At 43.0% G+C, this 12,117-nt stretch overlaps 1 long non-coding RNA gene across 1 annotated transcript; it reads left to right on the top strand.

The window, feature by feature from the left end:
* The first annotated feature begins 4,148 nt into the window (after nt 1-4,148).
* Nucleotides 4,149-11,853, top strand: LOC311342032. The gene is made up of 3 exons (XR_014633382.1): nt 4,149-4,252; nt 4,372-4,467; nt 11,648-11,853. It is a non-coding gene; the product is annotated as an uncharacterized lncRNA (long non-coding RNA).
* The last annotated feature ends 264 nt before the right edge of the window (nt 11,854-12,117 follow it).

The raw sequence follows: 12,117 nt of genomic DNA, 5'->3' as shown, positions 1-12,117 counted from the left end.
TGGGCGTAGTGGGTTGTGAATGGATGGTTACTGTCGTAATGAGTTTGTTTGTGTCTTGATGTGTCGCGTGGCATATATGTGCCGGTACGGTGTGTTTTCCGTGTTACTTTTGCATGTTTGCTACACTGGTGATGTTTGTGGAAGTGAAGACCCATGCAGCACGCCCCCAACCCCCACGTCGACTCTCTGATATGATTGGATCACGGTGACGTCATTGTAAAGGGTTTCCCACGCCCTCCTCTGACGCAGGGGCATCATTCACAACCTCGATCTGGTTGGGCGCACAGGACCATCTGCTACGACTATGCCGATAAGGATGCGCAGGGGGCGGGACATTTATCCGTATATTACACGCTTCAACCTACCTAGCTTCAGGCAGATTGGGGCTGCAGTCATCCCGTTTGCCATGCCATTCCTAAACGCAGGCAGGAATATATCCGGGAAGCGTATCTCACCAAGATGCTCAGCACTTTAAAAAGGACATGCAGTTAAATAGCATTACATCCATCCGCGTATGTATCCGAGATTAGACTTTCCAGTACTAGCACTGTGATCTTAACTGGGCCTCACTGGGAGCAGACTGGGTTTACAGCTGCAGGTTCTTGCCACGCTACTGCAAGGACCCTCGCGACCCTCCGCTTATCTGAATGTATCACCTGACAGGAGCGCGAGCTGCTCACTTGTCACTCACTTGTTTTTGCCCTTTTTTCTTTTTTCAAAAAACGTTATATATAGTTACCTATGTAAATCGTACGTACACAAAAAATATTTTGTATTTTTAAGGGTTACTGTTGCCTGTTTATGTTCTGTACAATGATTTGAACTGAGTGTAAATTTAATTCTAGTTTGATTTCCCCTGGGACCATGTACAGAAGTGTTTATCTGGGGTGACCTCGTTCCGCATCAATATCACATACAGTCGCGGTTGAAGGTTTTCTCTGCTCTTCAACTTTATGCATTTGGCTTGATTACAGCAGCTTCATTTGATTAAACTAAATCTGAGATCAAGTTATGTAAAATCACTACCATAAAAAGAAATGCAATAACATTTGTCATTAAAAAACGAAATGCATTAAAGTTGAAGCAGGTTTGAATACTTTCTGAAGCCACTATATTTAAAATGTGTTTTCCCTATGGAGAAAGTTGAAGTTGTATATTGCCTGTAAATGTTGGGCTAAATTGAAATACAATTGTCCATAATGTAACAATTCAGTGGGGAAGGCATATCATGAAACTTGCTAAAGATACCTAGTGAATAAAATGTATTATGTTTACAAAGACTCGTCTCTTTCTACAAAGCTGTCTTAATTTATGGCCTTAGAAAATGTGCATTGCATGGTAAAACATATATTACACATTAAACTTATTTCTTACTTCCATCATTTATGACATCCTTGTTTTCAAGATATCCATAGACCCTTTCCACGGAAGCTTGGCCGTAGGACAAACACAGGCATGCAAACTAGTCACCTTTCGGCGAAATTCGCCGTTTTTTTGTTTGTTTTTTTAACAAAATTGGCCACTTGTGTGATTCGTGGAGATCCATTGAGAAAACATTGGGGGTGGTGGGGGGGGGGTCTACAGTCTGACGAAAACGAGACGATAACTAAATAAAAATAAACTACGACGAAATCTTTTGACACTTTCGTTAACGAATAAAAACGAGACGAAAATGTAAGCGGGACGATTTGGGAAGCGATCCAATCAGAACTAAGCTCTTTATGTGGGGAAGCCTACTGATCGTCCCGCCCGGCAGATCAACTAGCAGGCACTTGCTGCGTCGCAAGCAAGTGTCCCTTTGTAAACAGTTTGGCGCAACAATCACCGGTTAAAACACAACCAACTTGAAGTCATTGGTAGACGAGTCATCCCAAAATTCACGCAAAGATAAGCATCCTTAAACTTTTTTTTTCTTTCAAGCTAATGTTATGTGTGTTTTTCGCTAAAATCGGAATACAATACAAGCTGAAAGAAACCACCGCTGTCCTGTTACGGTACCGGAGCTCTGTGCTGTCGACACCACAGCGGGGCACAGAAACACAGGATTCACTGTGGTTTCTGTGACACGATAAACACTAAAAATGAATACTAATGTTTTATAAAGAAAGCTATCTTAGTGGGAAAGCCACGCAACAGATAGCCACGGTTACATACAGTAATGTTCTTATGACGGGAGAAAGGAGCAGAAATATAGTATAGAGACAACTTGGAGCTGTGTGTGCGCGTATGTTTGAGTGAGAGACGGTTGTAAATGAGAGACAGAAAAATCGGACCCCCTCCATTCTACCTCACAGTAGGGCTGCACAATATATCGAATTTTTATCACGATGACGATATTGGCTTCCCACGATGACACGTAGTGTTCTCACGATATTTCAAATGCGTGCTCCCCACCCACATTTTCTTTTTAAATAATGCATCCGCAAAAAAAGAAACGAGCCCCGCCCACGCCCATTCTCAATATGAGAATGAGGAGTTGTCGTCACGGCACAGAGCCCCACCCCCTTCCCGCCATGTTGGAAGGTACGCCCCTCCGAGTGCAGCTGAGCTTTGCGTTATTGTTGACACGGTAGCTGCTAGCAGAGGAGGTTGATGCAATTCTGTACTGTTTTAACAATGCCTGGAAATAACTGCTGCGTTAAAAACTGCTCCAATGCCTCACACGATCGTCGAGGAAACCATAAGAACAGTGGGTTACAGTTTGTCAGGTTCCCTAAAGAGTTGTTTCAACCAAAAGTTTCAACCATGCAACCAACTATATCATTCATTTGTTCACTTAATTTGTTATTATCGTTGTGCAACCAGGACTCTCGTATCGCAAGTTGTTTAATGAGAACACAATTCGGTGTTTAGCTAGGCTAGTTGCACACGTCGTTTTTATGTAGACTAGCCTAGTCAAGGCCTGCGGTTCGATGAATACTTTTCTATTAGATGTAGGTACCCAATGTGTTCGCGTTATCCATACAGCATGGCCTTTTCATGCATTTTAATTGCCCATAGATAGGCTACACCAGCGGTCCCCAACCACCGGGCCATTCAGATCTTAGCAGATCTTAGCTAGATTCCTGACCGGGCCCATGGCCGGCGGCGGAACCCCGACCGCGGAGCCCCCCGGCGGCGGAGCTAAGATCTGAATATTAGCCCCAGCTTGATGATTCGGATCTTAGATTATGGTAGGTGAAAAGTTTGGACCCCTGGGCTACACTATCCATTGGAAATTGACACAGTTTCTCGTCGGTGAGTTCGCCTTAGCACTACAGGCATCAGGCACGTGATCAGACCACCTCCCGGTCCTTGGAGTTGTTGGTCGTAGCACATTAGTGCCGCGGTCAGTCGACCGCCTATTTATTTTTGTTCTCCAAACGGCTCACTGTAAATTCACCTCCGCACAAGTCTGTGCGCTGTGCGCGCCCTGCTGGTTAATCTGCTATCCTCTTTCTTCCCCCCCCCCCCCCCGCCTTCACTGCTTTGATATGAAAAATGGCTGAGGCAGGTGAGTCCTCCCGAATCAAGTCGAGTATTTCAGGCCAACTGGTAAAGGAGTGTCACGGCTTTCAAACACACAAACCATAAAGCCTATGGACGCCTCAGGACGGACTAGTCAACGCGCTGCGGCATCACTCGGGCAGGTTGTAGCGTGTGCGTGTGCGCGATTTCAAAGTAACAAACTCAAAGCCGATGCATGCGTCCAAAACTATTCGTTCAAAACCAAATAAAAAACAAAAACAGCGTCCCTTATTCGCTTTAAATACTTAACCGCGCCGTATTAATTCCCAAGTTTTGAAAAAAAAGAAAGTATTTGAAGCGAATAAGCGACGCTGTTTTTTTGGTTTTCAATTAATAGTTTTGGATGCATGCATCGGCTTTGAGTTTTTGTTTGTCACTTTGAAATCGCATATGCTCGCAATACACACACGCACGAACACACGTGCACGCACGTTCATTCACGCAAGCAGGCACCCACTACAACCCGGAGAGGCTGTAAATGCTTTTAAAAATGATAATGACTATAGACTATTTTTGACCGGTTACAAATTCTCCCAATTTACTTACTATTCCTCTGTACATATTTGTTTTTTCCTGCATTTTACAGCTTTGTGAGGAGTTTTTCTGTATTACAAACAAAGATCTACTCGGAACATTCAGAGCTGCTGTAGAAAAATATGCGCCCCTACTGCTGAGTTTGTACCGCGCCCGAAAAACAGAGTTTGGCAAGGACCTGAAGGAGATACTGAGAAAGCTTGATGATGAGGTGTGTGCACAGTACAGTACCAAACAATACTTTTTCCCAGATGAAATTCAATCTGTTGAATTACAATTAGTCTTGCTATTATTAGAGCTATCTTTCTATTTTTTCCTTTTTTCTTTGAGACCACCAACATCGTCAGACACGGCAAGGAAGCAGCCATGAAAGGACTTCCTGTGTTCCTACGTGAAGATCCTAATCTACTTTTCAAGCAGTGTCTTGTAAGTATTAATGGTCATTAATATAAATTTTACAAGCATAGAGATACAATTGTAAAATGAAGATACTGTAATTGAAAATACTACACAAGTAGAAAATCTGAAAGTTTATTTCTGTTCCGCCCTCGGACTGCTTGAGAGAGGGAAGGGAAGTTAATTGCCTGTCTTATATAAAAGCTTATTGGTTGTGAAGTGAGTCCCTCTAGCGCATTTGACAGGGGTTTCAGATTATACCATGAGGAAGATGCTGCTTTGATATACAGGTTGTTGTCGGCAGATGTTAGACCGAGGCTACCTGCTTTGGCTAGAACTAGGGGGCTTGATCACAGCCATATCACTCACCACCTGTCAGGTCATTCTTTTGATACTAGTGATTAGGTCTAGGCCTCTACAGGCTACAAGCTATTATTTTTCTTACAGTCCGAGTCAAATGTTCTGGGCCACATAACTACAAGGGTGATATACTCTTCTACATTGGGTTGGAACCATTTCCTTGGTTTTGTGGACATTGCAGGTTATGCTGGTGAGCTGGCACGCATCTCACAAAGGTGAATTATACCATAGATTATAGATAGATAGGTTATACCATGAGGGAAGATGCTTTTATTGAGCTGGCTCCTCTCTGCTCTTTTATCTGTTTAAATGTGCGCTATGCATGATGGTGGAAGTTCAGTTTGTATTATTTGTTTAAATTTCTGATGCTTTTGCCCAACAGAACGTAGAGTAGGTTTAAAGTTTAGGATCACTTTGAATTTTCTTGTTTTCAATGGAAACATACATGAGTTATCCTGCATAGGAAATATAGGAGACCAAATCCTGTCTTTATTCATTTTTTCCAGATTCATATGGCGGTCTTATCATGGTAAACTAACTCATTGTCAGGTGTTTAACAGCGACACACACTCAGAGACAGTAAAGAAAGACGGGTCCTAGCTGCTACGCGCGTTTGATGTGCTCTCACCGTTCTCATGCACACAATTGTTTTTTTAATACATAAATTAAAGGCTTGCGGTTTGTCCACGATGCGGCCTATATGTGGGAAATTACGGTAGTGTAGTTTACATAGTTTTCATAGTTATCAGCCTACGTGCTGCTGAGAAGACCAGAGCTATTGGATCATGAGGAGATATTAGCTGAATGCTAGGAAATGTTATTTGTTTAAAGGTCCCATGGCATGCTATTTTATGTATGCTTTAATAAAGGTGTTAGTGGGCCCCTAATACAGTATTTGAAGACGTTCAAGAAACTCAGCCTTGGTGCAGAGACAGTTACAGCCACTACGAGCCAGTCCCGCAATGAGCTCTCCACAAACGTGCCGTTTTTAGAGGCGGGTCAAGGTGGAGGGTGGGAGTGTGGCCCTGAGCAGCTTGTGGCCACGGTACCATGCGCTAGTGTTTACAGTGGAACACTGAACACTCCGGGTGCTCCGGCGGGAGTCCTGGAGCTCTATATCTAAATAATATCATATTATATTTAGATATCTATATAATATATATTATCATGGTCAAAAGCTGTTTGCGCCTCCGTATGATATTATGAATCTCAAACGACTGCGACGGGTTCTCAGACGCCTCTGGTTCTTCCACTTCCACGTCAATATTAAGTAGGCTACAGACTCAACGGAGAAATGAAATGGAGGAGAAGGGGATTGTTGCCCGCGATTGTTGCCCGGGGTTGTCTGCGTCGGGTTGGTTGAGAAGGAATTGGGAACCGCGACATGGAGGAGAAAAGGATTGTTGCCCAGGATTGTCCGTCAAAGCCCCGCAGAACGCTGGCCGCCCCCGGGGCTGCCCGCCCAGCCCCGCTGCCACGGCAGTGGTCCGTCGGAACCCCACTGCCCGCTGGCCACCCCCAGGGCTACCTGCTGAACACTGGCCAACCCCGGGGCTACCCGCCCAGCCCCGCTGCCCACTACAGCGGGGCTCCGACGGACAATCCTAGGCAACAATCCCTTTTTCCTCCACGTCGCGGTTCCCAATTCCTTCTCAACCAACCCGACGCAGTCTAATCTTTTCACCAAATGGGAGCTTTATGCAAGCTTGCGTTATTGTGTTGCATGTTATGCGCCATGAAGGCCGCCTCATACCTCCGGATCCGGACGAAATTCGTCCGTCCGTACTAAACGTTGTCTCCGGGACTACCCTTCATACCTCCGTCCGGTTTCAGTGTTATGGATGACGCAAAACAACCTCTAGAGGGCAGTGACTGTCGTGTATAAAATGACCGGCATCGACAATCGAAAACATAGTATCTGTAGAGGAGATGATTTTGCTCTGTGTCATCCGGCACAAAGTGTACGTGGCGGTGGCACGTGGCACCCCTCACCAACCTGCAGATTCTCTGCTCAAAATTTAAATTCAAAAGTTTTATTGGCATAAAAAATATACATTTGCATTGCCAAAGCAGGTGAACAATAAAATTATAAGGTGAAGTACATAGTATAATATAAGTATAAAACATTAAATACAAAATATATATACATATCAGTTATTATAGGCCTACTACTCTCGTGGTTGGGACTTTTGCCTCTACTGCCGCCTCGATCTTCGGTGGTAGTGCTCCGGTTTGTCCGGAGCACTCCGGATTCGTAAGCTCAGAGGCGACGGACCCACTGACGGACGACCTCCGGGACCAGACAAAAGCGTCCGTATCCGTATTTACCGTAGGGTGTGAATGGGCCTTTACACCAACAGTGGAACGGTTATCCAAATAACAAAGAACACTTGCATTACAGTGTGTGTATTCACATACACACATGTGGCGCTCGCACGGTCCTAGCTCATTGTCTCATTGGCGGGCCAAATTCTCTGGGCGGGCCAAGCAGAGAAAGGGGAGGTAACATGGCCCCATATGACGTCATATGGGGCCGGAAGCCAAATCGAAGCGTTTCAGCGATCCTTTTTTCAAAGACGGCGCAAGATAGCTACTTATCGGTTTACACCTAACGCAATTTTTAGCTACTGGGGGACCATAGGGAGGCTAGGGAAACTCAACTTAATGTTAGAACGTGTAAATTGAAAAGTGAAAATTTCATGCTATGGGACCTTTTTAAATGGCTTATTAATTCATAGGGCTCCTTTTAGGTATAGGCCCATTTGATTGTTGTTTCTGCTGATCAGGTGCACCAACCCATTGCAGCAGCAAATTTGATGATGGAGGTGTGATTGCTGGTCTGGGTGCATCACATAGCCCTGGGCAGAGCCATATATAGAGAGAGTTCTGCCAACTGAAATCATGGGTGCCATCTTGTAGACCCAAGTCAGCTCACTGTACAACGTCTGCCAATGGAACGAAGATGGGATGTTGCAACAAATCGCTCATTATCATCATAAACTGTTGTGAATGTTAAAAGGTTTCTCATACTTTGCTAAAATATAACGCTTTTACAAATATATCACGTTGAACGTCTCGAGAAGACAGACAATTATGCCTACATCGCCTACAGGGCTCCAGACTAACTTTTTCACAGGTAGCACTGGTGCCACCTAGCTTTTCATTTAGTAGCACCAAAACAAATTAGGTAGCACCATATTTTTCTTTGTATAGCGTGTTATTAATACATGACCTTATGTTTATGAAAGATTGACAAATAAATAGATAAAGAATAAAAATAAAGATAGATAAACGCCTTAAATTAAGCACATAACATGGAATATTTATATTTACACACACACACACGTTATTCTGTGTGTTTTTATAAGATACCTGGGCATGATGGCATTAAATAATTAATTCTAAAGGAAATATGAAACAGAAATGAGACACACTCCTTACCTTCTGCATGGGCATGTTCAACCACAATATGGCCAATAAGAATATTGCACGGTTTTCCATCTTCAACGATACGGGCATATATAATCTCGCACTCTTTGGTGGATTTGTCAGTGGAACCGTCAAGCATGAACGAGAGGTAGGGGGCGGATGCGACTTTGTCAGCGGTCTTTCCCTTGAGTGTGTCTGCTATAACTCCCACAAATTGTGCACACGCAGTGTCGTTGGAATATGTGGGGTTGACGTTCAGTCCGTTCTTCATCATTTTGTGAACGGGAGTTCCTCTTTAGCGATGTTGTAGGCGGTGTTAAATTTGATGATCATTTGTTCATTCTCCGCCGACCGATTGGTCTCATCTATCCGATTAAATGAGGTGGGGAGAGACTGGGAGCTTCATGTGATGCAGCGGTCCCTGCATGTCTTGTGCTTTTGGCTTTCATTGTGTAATTTTAATGACTGAACTTTGAATTGTGTAGACCCGTTTACAAAATGTGTTTTGCCTGCAACGGACGGGCCACATGTCCTGCAGTACACACACCATGGTTTGTCCTTCATAACGCAACCACGGGAACTGCGCCAGCCATTTTTGTTGAAAAAAATACTTTACTTTATAAAAAAAATTTTCTCCCCACTGCCCCCCGCCTCTTTTGCCAACCTGTCACTGTCCTCTTCAGAAGAAGAATCTGAGATTCTTTTTGCTTCCTCTGCTAACCCTTCTCCAGCACCAACAGGCTCGTTTGTTTCCTCCTCCGACACATATTTCTTCTTAAAATAGTCTACTATCGACCGCTTCATATCTGCTCGTCCTCCTGCAAGTAGCACCGGAGCGACCTCATTAAATTTTAACTCACACCGTAAGAAATTAGGTCGCATATGCAACCTAATAGGTCGCACTCTGGAGCCCTGATCGCCTATCAGTGGAGCCGCTTTCACCTTACCTTCTCCGATAGCCATCGCCGTGTAGCCTACGATTACTTATTGAGACATTGGCTAAAAATTACAACTTCTTGGTTATTTATTTTAATCTAGACTATAAATATTTCCCCTAAACATCAAATTAACCCTTCTCGTAGCCTACTTAGGTGTTATGATCAGACTGTGTCTATTGTTAAAAGTCTGACTGATGACTAATGCCCAAGGGAAAAAAGACCATACACGTATGATTTTGTTTATCAATTAAAGAGTTTTCTCTTTCATAAAAAATGAATCAGACATTGGCAATATAAAAATAACTTTGGTTACTTCTTAGACTATAACTTATAATACATTCTGAATGTTTGCATTCAAATCTTAGCAGTACGCAAAGATCCTCCAACAGGAAAATTCATATTCAATATTCATATTAAAATATCAACAGTGAAATCAGGGAAGAGCCATTAAAACATCTCAAATATTACGGTAAAAGTATACATTTTGTATTAGACAATCTTTAATATCTTTACTTCTTACACTATATAGCGTATAATACATTCTGAATACATTCGGAATGTTTGCATTCAAAGATGGTTCATCTTCAGTCCGTTTTCGTTTGGTGGGTCTGCTGGGCGGTGTCGGTGGGGTGAAGACGAACAGTGTTGGGATGGAATTCGGCTTGAGCTTCCTAACACCATCAGCTCTGTGACTCTAACTGTGTCTCATCGAAGTGGTCCTACAAACGGAGTCAGACATTTTAATGCAATTTCAGAGAGAAAGTAAATGATGGTAATGGATTTTCACAGCATCTAACCAATGCATAGTTATTGCATGGATTACATAAGCGCTTTGGCACCATGCTGTTTGCACTAGACTCTAGACAAGAGTAACATAAATCTCTCCAGCAAACATGAACTGACCATGTATTATCTGTAACTCGAGAAATAGCTGACCAAGCAATGCTGCAAAAGGGCATTTGTTTGCAATATATCCACATGATTTCCGTGCAAAGTTAATCACAATCTTTCTGACATGCATGAACATAAACAAAGACAATGCAGCCGGTGTTTTGAAAGAATGCAGGGTAAAATGCGGCAGTGCAGAAAGATAGCACGTCAAGTAGGCTAGCCTTGCAATGATGGAGTATTAATAGTTGTCATTATTCTAAAAATTGCATAGATTTTCACAGAATGGCATCTAACCAGTGCATACTTATGCATAAAAGAGCCTGGTGGAAAAATACAGACGGCAGATGCAGGTTGTTTGTCCCGGAGTTCAGTGCTAGCATTAGCATAAAAAAGGCGCAAAGAGCTAGCGAGCATCGTGTAGCTTAACACTACTAGGCTAAGTTCAAATCAAATTCACTTTGGTTAGTACTTTTTTCGAAGCATGCCATGAATTGATGGGGTACAATAATAATTTCCAAATGTGTTTTCTTTACAAAGTCCATGATAGAAATGTTCTTACCTCACACAACAAGGAAAAATTATTCGGCTTCCAGTTCATCCTTCTGACCCTCTGCTCCCACAATTTCCTCCTAGTAGGGTCCTGAGGGAAATGATGCAGACGTTTACCACGTCCGGGCCTTAGAGAGGAACCATAGGCTACACAACACGACATTTTCTTTCGAAAAGTAATGATATTACAGATATATATTCCTCTCTTGTAAGTTGTCGCACTTGCCTTGATAGCATGGTAATGACGATTGATTAATGTTTGGTCTGTAAGATGGCGTACACAAAACACGTGACTACCTTTGAACCAATCCACGACAGAATTGTCCTGAACGTTCTAAACAGAGTTGGCGGAACTCTCTCTATATACGGCTCTGGCCCTGGGAAGCACTTGTGCTGAGGGATAGTGGATGTCACATTTCCTACTCTGGCCACCTGTGATCGGTTCTTTTAAGCAATCTTACACAAGATGGCGTTCTTGAATGTCATTGGTACGCAAAGCACAGCCGTAGGAACGAGGCGCTTGCGCCGAGTTCCGAAGTCCTGTGCTTCAAGTACCAATAATGACATTCAAGAACGCCATCTTGTGTAAGATTGCTTAAAAGAACCGAAAGTGAAACAATGTAACAGTTGAACGTTGTTATGGAAACTAGGCTCATGAAAGTAGTTTCAGCTAGTTAGCGTATCGATACTTTCTGTAATTAGGCACATTATTTTTGTCCGTTCTTTCACCAGGCATTTAAACACACTCTAGAATGGGAATTGACCAATCGGAGTGCTTGCTTAAACTTGTGTGTTATTGAATACCACATTAAGTCAGCTTTACAATTTTTCTAATTTTTCCCATGGACAGCACCAGATAGGCTTGAATGACGGGGATATGGATCAGTATACACCGGAATGGTCCTTCAACAACAAAGCTAAAATGACAGACAACTTCATATTGGATATGACAATCCAATTTGAGATGCCTGGCTCCCTACAAGACATGTAGTATGTGATGTGAGTTTGAATTGAAAATCATATTTCTTTATATCCTCAAACAGGAAACTGATCCAGATGACGTGGCTGCCAAGGGAGTCACTGTGGGAATTCTGTATGTCCTGTGTGGCTGAAGCCTCATCCCCCAAGATCCAAAACATCGCACTCATCTTAGAGGAATCCATAGTAGTAAAGGACCTTCCGGATACTCCCATGGCCTACCTTCTCGGCCTCCTTTATGCACTCAATATTTCCTATCCGGAGGACCTTAAGTACACCTTTGAAACGCGTGTTCCTGGATAATGGCCCAAAATGCTCTAACTGTGTGCGATCTCTAAAGAAAAAGCTTTGTCTTGTCTAAACGTTGCAAAAAGAAAAGTGAAATAAAGAAACAGGTTTTCCCTCTTGGAGTCAGCTCTGATTAGCAGCTGTGAAATTTGACAAGTTCACATAATTGTTTTGTGTTGTGTTCTCAGACTAATTGCTGGTTAATAACTCAAAAGTTTGTAAAATGTGTGTTACACCCATTTGTAAG

The sequence above is a fragment of the Micromesistius poutassou genome, assembly GCF_964030765.1.
Source record: "Micromesistius poutassou genome assembly, chromosome: 4".
Taxonomy (NCBI): domain Eukaryota; kingdom Metazoa; phylum Chordata; class Actinopteri; order Gadiformes; family Gadidae; genus Micromesistius; species Micromesistius poutassou.
The sequence above is the reverse complement of the archived record's forward strand: the minus strand, read 5'-3'. Positions and strand labels throughout refer to the sequence as shown.